Here is an 11,785-nt window from a genome sequence, read left to right on the forward strand (position 1 = left end):
TTCTAAGCATCTGCTCCTGGCCCTGGACAGCAAATTACCTAAATTAATCTTTATTCTAATCCTGCACTGAAATAATTACACTCAATGAATCAGTCTTGGAAAGCAATATGGATAGCTACCTTCAAACAGTGTAGATAATTCTGTGAACAATGTCCAAGAAATTCAATAGCCTTCTCACATTAAGTCATCATTAAGTTCTCCCAGCACTTCTCCCTGTTTAGCAAATCATGAGGAATTTAACTACAGAAGGCTATTATAAATTTTATATAAATGCACAGGTATTATTGACTCTCACAATTTGTTCCTTGTTTGAAGGTGGAATACATCCATCTTTATTGCATTTTTCTTTTTCTGAGCACAGAAGTAAATATGTTGCTATATTCCCAGCAGAAATGTTATAGCTGAACTCATACAGACATTTTGGAAATGATTTCACCATTATTGTGAAGTCCCATGTGTTGCAAAACTTGTCAAAGAATGAAATGCTTTAGGGGTTAATTACAGGCTCTGAGTCATACTTTTATAAAGCTACCACAAAATGGCATCCAAGGAGCACTCAGAGATGAAACCATTTTAAGTTTTGAAATCTTACAGCCTGAGATGACTCTACCTGGAGACAGCCTTTATGCCTCTGCCCTGATGGATCAAATCCAAATTTGGAAATATGGGGGCCAGTCAGTCAAAAATATCCTCAACTTGGGATGAAGACAAGGTCAGCAAAAGAATATGTCATTTACCGACATTACCTGCTCTTTCTTCAGGACATACAAATGCAGCAAAAAACTGGATAAAACTGAGGAAAGCCCAAGAGTCTCTGTTCATTTTTCTGAGCATAAGGCATCTTGCACAACTGTTACTGTGATACACAGTGAAACTCAGGGGGTCCATGCACAAGGCTAAAGAAACACAAGAAATGTGAACACATCCAACATTAAGACTTCTGAGTGCTTGTGCTCTAAATAAAAATGAAGCATTTAGCAAGTGTGCTAGCTCATTAGTTGCTACCAACACATTTTAAAGACAATCAAGTTTGGCCCACAATACAAATATGGGCTTTGATATGTTGTGCTTTTGTGGGATTTTTTTGTACTTTTTTTTTTTTTTTTTCCTCTGGAATCGCTATGACCATACTGATCAAAACACCTAAAAGCTTTGTGTGTATTCTTGCTGGTGTAGCCTGGCACAGAACTGGTACTAACCATTTTAAATTGTGCCACACCTCTCTTCCAGCAGCAGATCTGTATCCAGGTTAAGTGCAAATATAGCCAGGCCTACATGTACGGCTTGATTTTTGTGTGAACAGGAGGCAAGTGAAGCCAGGATACCAGCCTGTCCTAGATAGGAAGATGCTGGAATTTAAATGAGCATTACAATCCACTGGGGTAACCCTTAGGAAAATAGCCATAGGCAGCTAACAGATTGGTTAAACATGCCTCACCTTCCTGGCCTAAGTGGAGCTCTGGGAGTGCATTAATATAAACATTTGCATTTAATATATTACCTCATCCTGGAAAAATTGTCATGAATAAATACAAACCCAAGCACAAATTTTATTCATCTAGTTTATAGTGAGAAAAACACATGATCCTGTATTCTGCTTTTCAAATATCCTCAGTCTGCAGAAGCCCAGGCAGCCAGCTTGTGAAGACATGACAAATTGCTGCTACAAAACATGAGGGAGCTCAGGAGCTCAGGAACAGCACCTGGCGCACATCCTAGAGGTGATATGGCACAGCTCTGCTCTGGCTCCCACCTTCCCTTTGACTTTGGACAAAATGCTTCCTCTCTCCAGCTTCTGTTTTCTCTCCTGATCTCTGTTTCCCTTCAGTATGTCAGGCATACAATCCAAGGTGCAGAAGTTTGGCTGAAAGATTCCCCTGAGAGACCATTTGGGAATTGAACTAAATGTAACTAAAAAGTAAATTCTAGGTCTGAGATTCACAACCAGACACTACCTAGGGTAAACCCAGCTGTAAAAAGTCTTGTCAAAGAAAACAGTTTTCCTAGTCATGTAGCACTGCTTAAGAGGGGAAACTGTTTGAAATCTCACTTTGCAGTTAATTCTCAATTTAATGAGACTTCACAAATTCAAACTCTAAAAAAGGGCATCTTTGTAATCTGGTGGTTCAGCATATGGGTGTTGGGGGAAGGAAAGCTACTTTGCATGTCTATAAAAGCTGATACCAGAAGCTGACAGTTATGAAATGTGATTCTAAACAGAGTAGAAGCTGTTGGTCTGATGGTAGGTTGTGTGGGGAGCAGGGGGAATATACAGAAGTGAGTAGGAGGATTCAGCCTGGCTTCAGCACTGAGATAATCACAACTGATGTGAAGCAGGATCAAAGGCCAACATCAGACAAGAGCTAGAGAGAAAGTGTTGCCCATTGATATAAAAAACTTTTCTATTTCACTCCCAACATTTTAAAGAACATACAATAATAACTTTTTTAATGGCTTATGGCTGGGGTGAAAGAATGATCCTCTGCGTGGTTTTTGACAGTAGCATTGCTGTAGCTTTGGCCAGAGAAAGTGAAGCTTGGAGCAGAGCTAACATCATTCATCAGAGCAGATTTAAAATATTTTCAAAGCACAGAGTCACCTGCAGGGTCTCAGAACCTGATAACATACCTGATTTTTCCAAATATATTGGCAAGGCTAGTAAATAATGTTGTCTCTCCCTAGAGATCATGCTTTTCTGAAAATATTGTTCTATACTTTTCTACTATAAAAAGTTACAACACAATTAAATTGTGCAAAAAAATGAGGTCTGGGGAAATTCTTGTACCAAGACTGAATAGAACAAGGGAAAGAGAATAACTGCTGATGGACACATCAACTTTTTGCTTCTTAGCAATGTTGAAGGGACACATCTTTTCGAATTTTGGTCCCTCACCTATTACTGGATTCAGTGGATGTGACCCAAGTTAGACAGAAAGAATAGCTATGCTTACTATTAAGCAGCCATGAATTTCAGAGGGAAATACATTCTGAAATGAAATGAGAGGCCCCAGTCAGTGCTAAGTGAAGTAACTGCTCATTTTGGGTGTCAGTGGAGCTATGGCAGTTTGTCAGACAAATATGATTCTTCTCATTTCTCCAGACACTACCTTACAAAACTGATTCAGGAATACAATGATTAATACTAGCAGCAGTCACTTAAATTCCTCTCTGACAGCAGCCACACAACATTTACCATGCTGGCTGAATGACTTCCCACTGGGACAGGGAGCCTAGTGACTGAAATCAGAAAGTAAACCCAGGACACTAGAAAGCCAACAAGGGGAACAAAAAATTTGAAGGAAAAGAAAAAGTAAAAAAGTAAATAATTAGTAAAACCACAATAAAAAATCAATGTGCCTGTTTTATTATCTGCTGATCCCACTTCTTTCCAGCCAATGCAGGAGGCCACATGCCAAGCCAGTGTAAATGGAATATGTTTATTCCCTTGATCACAGCCCTTTCTCACTGCTGGAATGCATGCTATGAAGCTGGGTCTGACAAACCTCTGAAAAACACTTCCCTAGACAAACACAATGTGACAAGAAACCAAACCCCACATAAAGTACATAAAGCATTCCTTGATGACTGGTTTTCGTTTAACCTCTGTCATCTTTGAAGGAAATATCAGAGTAGCAAAAGTCACTTGCTAATGTCAAGCACCTTCTGAAAGCAGGCTCTAAAACCTGGCTTTCCAAAATAGTCCAAATCTCTGAAAACTGCCTTCAAAAACTGCAGTAGAACAGCCACCCATCCATTCTCAGCTCTTGTCACAGTAACTCACAGAGATACACAGCCATGCTGACGTGTTGAAGGCCAGTGAGATTCCAGAGAAGGCCATCTGCATGCAAAGCTTGCTCTGTTTTTGCTGTCTCAAGTAAAGCCTACTTCTATTTTGTTAAGTGATTTTTGTGTGTGTGCCCATGTGTGGCTTGCAATAGCACTTGCTTTAAACAGGCACAGAAGAAAAGAGGTCTCAAGCACAAGGCTGGAAAAATGCCCCTGAGCACACCCACCCTTTTTGCTCCAAAAGGCAAACTTCTTAACAGTGTGGCCATTGCCAGGAAAAGGTCATATTTTAGGACTTGGTATTTTTTGTACCTTAAAATAAAGAGATTTATAAGCTTTTCTATCCTGATTTCATCCAGTTTCCGTTCCCTCTCTCCTGGTTGTGCCTTTGCTGCTGTTCTTCTGCCTACACCTCCTCCTCCTCTTCATTCCATTTCGTGACTATTTTCTCTGGATCTCTTGAACTATATCTTCTTCTAAAATATTCTGAAAATAATTTATTCTGAGAATAATTTATCTAAAATTTTGTGTTCTATGCTTTAAATGAGTTCTTCATGCTGGCACAGAAAATCTCCAAATCCCTCGTACAAAACATGGGAATAAATGGAAGAGTTGTCAAAAATAATGGAAAAACAATTCTAGTGTTCTGTGTCAGGAAGGAGGCTGCTCCAGAGAAGCAGGAATTGCCATCATTTTAAAGGACCACTCACACTGTATTTTTGGTAAGAAAAGGATCTACAACTGTCATAGCATGACTGCACTAATTTCAAAGCAGGCCAAAAGCTGAATAATTTTAATTAAATCTCACAAAAAAAATGCACTTCAGAGTCACCCTCACTGTGCACAACCCACATGTACTATGTTCCTTCCCTGAAAAAAATACAAGTGGTCTATTATTAGTAAAGGGCAGCAGCAGAGCTGGGAGAGGAGCACTTGGCAGGTCTGGAGAAGGCAGTGCCTGTGGCTGAACACGTTTGCTTGCTCTTCAGTGAGCCAGGCCAGGACTTGCACAGCTTTTGGGACTAGCAGCCTGAAGGTCCAGGCTGCACAAAGTTGCAACAACAAAGCTGTTCTGTGCTTATTTAAGCAAAACTCTTCCTCTGAGGCAGAGTCTGAGAGCTCCCCATGGGAAACTTATTTACATATTTGAGTGATACCTCACTCGGTTATGCGAACACTTCTCAGGACTGTGAATCCTGTAGCTAGTCTAAATCTGGGATCCTGCCATGGTTTCTTAGCTTCTTCCCAGTTACAGGCAGAGAAAAATTCCAACTGATAAACCCTTTAAACCCTTTTAAAAGTGACTTATTTTTTTACTGCTGAAGGAGAAAGAGGAGCAAGACGAGCCTTAAGTTTTCATTCATCTGGTGGTGAAGTTTGTGACTGTTTTTAGCTCTTGGACCACAGACCATAGGCTTTGAAGACTTGCAGGCCTATACAACTCTCTCTTCGAAAACTGAAGGAAAAAAAAAGTTCTTTCTTCTATCTAACAAAGCTACAAAGCTGTTTTGGATCATTGAAGCAGAGCAAATCTGTAAGAGCAAAAATCTAGTTGAAGTAAGGTTTGGGGAATCAGTTTTTAATATTGAGTGGTATGGAATGGAAAGCCAATGTATCCTTTAAAGCACAGGACTCAGATGTTACAGGAAAGGTCACTGGACATCTGTGCCACACATACCTTATTTTGCATTGGACTTTGGACTGGGGGACTGACACAAAAGTATGGGATTTAGAGGAGAGGAGATGCATGGGTAAGAGAACAGTGGTGGGAGTTTACCAGCAGCAGCATCCTGCAGAAATGCACTTCGAGAAAAAGCACAGGACCGACTATTCCCCTCACACCCTTTGCAGGAACAAAGTTTGAACAAAATTCTCTTTTTCTTTTGTGACTAAAAGGGAAACCTGGAGAGCTGCGAGCCAGACGCTGGCCCAGAGCTGTGGTTCACAACCACGAGTGCTGTGGTCCCCAGAGCTGCAGCAGCACAGAGCCTGTGGCCACAGCAAGAGCAGGCAACAACACTGCTCAGCAGCACCAGCTGCTGCTCTGTGCACACCAGAGGTTTGCAGGCTGGAGCCCTTCTCGTGGAAATCTTCAGGAGCTCTAAGCTGCTGAAGGAGCTCCACAGACACTTGGTGGGGCTGTGCAAACACCCCTATGGACCTTGCTGGAAGGGTTTCCCCGTGGAAGCAGATTTCTTCTTCTTCAAAGCACAGATAGAGGACAAGCAGCCCTACACAAAGCCATTAGCATTCAGAGCTGGGCCCTAAGCTGCTCTGGAGTTCAGAGGGGAAGGTCACACACCTCTCATATTGCTGATGGCTTGTTTTGCACAGGGATGCTGCTGGTGATGAATTACTCAGGGCACTGTCCAAAGCCCTGTGCTGTATTTCCCTAGTCTAGGGCTGTTTCTCTCTCCATAATTGTGCAGCCCCTGGGAGCCAGGGCTGGGAAGCTGAGGGAATTATCAGATTACTGCGAGGCAAGGCAGGGGAGAGCAAGTGGAATTGTAAACAGGCACAGGGAGGGAGCAGAAAGACCTGAGCAAATAGCTGTTGTTTCCAGCTGCTAGCACAGTCAAGTTATTCTGTTCAAGGCCAAAATTACAGCTGAGGCAGAGAGTGTCCCAGGGAATCTATCATTACTGGAAAAAGGAATTGGCACGAGCTACCTGCAAGCACTGCTGTGAGGAAGTGAGAGCTGGCGGATGACAGACTTCACCTGCTGGCCTGGCTGGAGAGAGGGACAGAGAATGCCAGCGACAGTGTGGACCAGGCCTGGGAAAAAAAAAAAAAAAAAAAAAAAAAAAGAGAGAGAGAGAGAAAAGAATGAAAGAGGCAAAGAGACCAAAAGGGAGAGGTGGGAGAAGGAGTAAAACCACTTCAAAATCCAAAGTGTCTGTTCATTCAGAACAAGGGTACATTGCCTTCTGTCTGTACATACCCAGCTCTCACCTGAGAGGTGCAGCAAGATAAGGCCCTGTGCTTGGCAAATCCCTTTATTTTGCTGTGTGTCATCTGCTTGCTGGAGATGTCTGCTGGCTGTTCTTTTACCATGGGTCTTGTTTGCCCGATTAGGCTGTAAACTTTGAGGTGCTTGTGCACCATGTCTGGCAACAGTCATGGTCCCTGTGCCTCAGATGAGCCCAAGGGGCTGCTGTAACACAGCAGTGCATGTGTTACACTGAATGTTCTAGTGCCCTTCAGCTGCAGCAGCAGCAAGTCTAGCAGCATCCAGTGGGATGCTGAACATCCAGTGGGATGCTGCTGAGGCTGAGGATCCTCTGAAGCTGTTAATACCAAAGCAGAGGAGAAAACATGTTAAGGAATAAATGAATTTTCATCTTCATGAGTTCTTAGCAGGGAAGGAAGGAAGAAAGAAGAATGGACAAGCAGATAAACAAGTGAAGTGAGCAAGGTACTATGATCTACTGAGGACGTGCAGATCTAGGCCCAGAAAACTGGACTACAAATAATCACCTTTTTGATGCTCCCAGAGCAGACCTCTGAAGTAGGTGCCCACACTTCTTGCACAGCCTTTAGTGAGCTCAGTAGCTCTCTGTAATTCTTTTCTTTAAGGCACTGTAATGAGGTCAGCATCATTACTCCCAGTTTACAGATGAGAAACTGAGGCAGAAGGAAGAGAGGTGAGTGATCCAAATATGCAGCCTGATCCAGCTACAAGCTTGCTCAAGCTCCTTTTATTATCTCTTCCAAAGCAAAGAGAGCATCATGCCATCCAGGAGTACACACAACCCAAACTTACTTACTTGGTTCATCAGCAACCAACATTGCAATGTCATCAGATACTGCTAATATTTTCTGAGAGTTATGGTTTAAAGGGATGGGTAAAATGTTTTCCAAAATCAACAGAGTGCACTAAGAAAGGAAAAAAGAAAATAAGATCTGCTACATACTAATTTCACATCAGAGACAGAGCTAATGTTTCCTATGAGCTGGGAAGGGGCAGAGCACAATCCTGCTAGGCAGAGGGTGGAGTACAACCCTGCTAAGAGAAAGTCTTGTTATGATGTTTAGTTTAACAGTTTCAAAGAGAAATGGGAGGTGAGGTGTTTTCACTTGGTCTGTGGTTTTATTCTGAGGCAATGCTGTGGATGTGGCAATTCCCAAGCTTGTTCTGATCTCCCTGCAGAGTTGTGGCTTAGTGATGGAGATCTGTGGGAAGAATATCCCTGCTTTGTGCAAACTGTTCTTTCACCAGATTCTGGGTGTTGCTGTTCTCTGTTGTACTGGTTGTTTGGTTTCACCTGCCTCTTATCAGAAGAGCACAATCTACTCTGGCAGATTGCATAAACAGGATCAGAGCCTTCAAAAATAGTATTTTTGGGTTTTTTTTTCATGCAAGCTGAAAAATACAGACACATTTGTGACTTCTAGTGCAAGTCAGATGATTCAGAACTGGAGACAGACTTTAACTGGCACATTTAACCTTAAAACACCATCATATCAATGTCATATCATTGACCTAGGAAATTTTTCAGAATGGCCTGTGTTTTTGAAGATATATATATAGATCGATAGATTGATAGACAGACAGATAGATAGATAGATAGATAGATAGATAGATATCTGTATATATGTACTTCCTTTTTTCTTAGAAGAGGTCCACTAGCTACACACTGTATGTATGTCAGGAAAAGCATAGTGAAGATGCATATGCTTAAATGTGTTGAAAATAAGGATGTCACTGCTAGGGCTCCAATGCTTAAAGCCAAGCTGGAAGAGAAATAAAATTTGTTTGCATGTAAAGTTACTGGGGCAGTAGAGGGAGTCTGATGTGAAAGGACTCTGGGATGCAGCAGTAGTGGGCAGGGTGTTGGAAAGCCGAACTCCTCTGAAACCTCTCACCCTAAACTACAATTCTTTTAATGCCTGTGACAGACCCTGCAGACAGGGCAGGAACGAGCAATTTACTCACTGTTCACATGCCCTGAAGGTGCTGGTGCAAACAGCTCATTCCGAAGTAGTTTGCACCTAAAACCATATACCCTTGAATCAGAATGCTACAAACCCAACACGACTCCGCAGAGAGATGTTGGGATATTGACAGGCTGGTTCTGGTGTCCCACCGGGGAGCTGCTGAATCCATTCTGTAGGAAAACAAAGGGAGAGGGAGTTTGCAATATGCAAAGGCTTTTGTAATTTTCACTAAAGGCTGGAGAATCCCCAGGGTTTTATTTAGGCAGAGAAGCAGTGGGCAAAGCCATTTTAAATGCACACAGGCACCAGTGCAGAATGGGAAATGAACTAACAGGAGTTATAGGTCAGTGAAGGTCAAAAAAAAAAAAAAAAAAAAAAAAAAAAGAAAAAAAAAAAAAAAAAAAAAAAAAAAAAAAAAGAAAAACCAGATAATTATCCTTTCTTTCCTAATTAACCCTTGTTTTCAGTTTCTGCCTAGCTTTCCAGCCCTGAGGGAGAACGTGTTTGCAAGACAGATGCTAGGTGATCCAGTTCAAGGTGTCCCATCTCTTCTGAAGCAGAAGCAAATTACCTGAACTTGAGAATAAGCTGGCAGCTACAACAAAACCTGCTGTCCCTTGTTATTTTTAGATCAAAAAAACGAGATACGTGGCCACAAAGGAAACCCCACCTGCATGCTTCGATTCTAAGGCTGAGGACACGTTTTTTTTCTTCTTAAAGGGCGCCACTCCCCTATGTAAGGCAATTTTGACAGGCTTTCAGAAAGTCAGACTGCCCTCTGCAAGCCTCTGCAAACTCTAGTGAGTAATACTGAAACAAGCTGAGAAGCAGCTCTCCCTGTAGAATTGTGCTTTTCTATGCTTTTTAACTGATCTACATCTTTCCTCTTTCCTATAAATGGCCATATCTAGCGAGACCATGTTTGTTTGTTTGTTTGTTTGTTTTTTATTTACATGGAAAAGAAATTCTTGCTTGGTATTGTCTAAAAAAAAAAAAAAAAACCCAAAATTTTCTGGAGGTAAAGTAACAAGCTAGTGTGACTCATAATCTTCCAAATCTATATTAGGGAGAAACCACCTATCCTACAGAAAAACGGGTAGTCATAGGTTGATCTAATCCCCACTAAATCCAGACAGTGCATAAAATCTTCCAGCACCACCAGAGGTAGATTCTGAATCAGGAGAAATAGGGGTTTACAGGTTGCACATAGCCCCTGACTTCATGGAAATAATGGAAATTGAAATAATTCTAAATAAAGCATGGAAATAATCCTTACAAGCCACAGAAGATCATAAAGAATAGCTTGAACAGGACATGAAGCAATTACTGCTATGAGCTCTTTACAGCTCTCTGCTTCTCGATCACTGCTCCCAGCCACAGCCTCCTGGAAAAATTTACATTTCTTTCCCATAGCTCAAGCATGTATTCTACAGAGCAGGAAGAATGATGGGAAAATTAAATCCACACATTATACTAAAGTGCTTCCCTGCCTGAGTAAGATGTGTTACATCCACAGGAAAAGAAGAACAAGCAATTGATCACTGTCACAGGACAGGATGGAGCTGCTGAATTAGTATTGAGTTGGAGTGTTCCTTCTCTTAGGAAGCCAAGCTGCATTTCACAGATGTCATTCATAATGAAAGATAAGGTTTGCATTCATCTGCAGGTTAGGACTATAACGAGATTCACTTCCCTGGCCTCTGAGTCACAGTGAAGTGACTCAAGCTCTCCAGCAGGCAGTGTATTAGCCCCAGCCATGGACCTGCCAAGCATCAAATACAAAATGCACAGCAAAGCACCCATTTGCTGTGTCTTATCATCACATATTCACCTGGGGTATGGCATCTCCTGTCACCCACAGAGCCATGGGAAGTGTAACACTGGAGCGTGACCAAACGGAGCTGCTGCCTCAGGGTCTGTGTCTTTGAAAAGTGCCTAGCTCACTTGAAACCTCCCCTAGAGAAATAAATGGTGCTCCTAAAAGTACTGCCCAAGGGCATCCTTTCCTAGGATGAGGCTTTCCTTCTTTGCAAATAAGAGTTTGCTGCAAAATAAAAAGGGGTAGAAAACCCCAACCCTGAACTAGATCATGTGTCTGTGCTTGTGTGGCCTTATATAGGACTGTGTGCTAGAGAGATGTTAGTTCTTCTAGTGCTCCAGATGCAGAATTTTAGGCAGCACTTCAAATTAATGCAAGAGGAAGCTTAATCCAAGTTGCACTTTCTCTTTCCTAATTTTTGAGTGATTTGACAATGTTCCTTAACGTTGTGTTTAGGGCCTCTAATTGAGTGGCTAAATGTGATGCCTGTTTGATGAATCCAAGCCCTCTTTCTAACCCATACTTGGCTTGCCACCATTTTAATAACAGCACTTGAATAATTTATTGTGCACCTGCTTCATATGATCTGGTTTGGAGTGTCACCCAGAGTCACCCAGCACAACCCACTCCTTTGCAAGAACCCTGGTGCTGGCCATCAGGAGCCAGCAGAGTTGCTTGGCATCATCCTCAAAAAGTCAGAAGTTTTCACAGGCTCAGATGCTCAGCAGCTTTACAGTCTTCTCCTCAATCTGTCATACAAGCACCAAAGAAGGGAGTAGGACCAGACAGCATGGGGCAGGAGAAGAAGCAGAATTATTGGAGCCCTAAAGAAGACTATTTTGAGGTTTCATCATCAAAATCCCTGTCTCCATTTCAGTATTTTTGAGGCATCCCAAAGCTCCTAGGTGTGACTCACAGGTAAGGACAGTCAGGTTACCCAGAATGGTTTGAAACTGGCTTTTAAGTAATTCTCAAATATTTAATATTGCAGCTGATGACAGTGGCTGCCCTCCAAGGAAATTTGATCCACTAATCCAAAATGCAAAGCAAGGAGACAGCAAAATGAAACTGGTCACTTTTAATTTTTTTTTGCCATAGCTGTTTGCTCCACTGCTGCTTATTGCTAGAATTGGCTGAAATAAGGAGTGCTGAAATATATACAGAATAAGCTACACTATTTCTAGCCACATCAAAAATACTTGGAAGCCAAAGCTTAGCATGCAACACTGTTCTCACCAAATT

Source organism: Vidua macroura, chromosome 5, assembly GCF_024509145.1.
Source record: "Vidua macroura isolate BioBank_ID:100142 chromosome 5, ASM2450914v1, whole genome shotgun sequence".
Taxonomy (NCBI): Eukaryota; Metazoa; Chordata; class Aves; order Passeriformes; family Viduidae; genus Vidua; species Vidua macroura.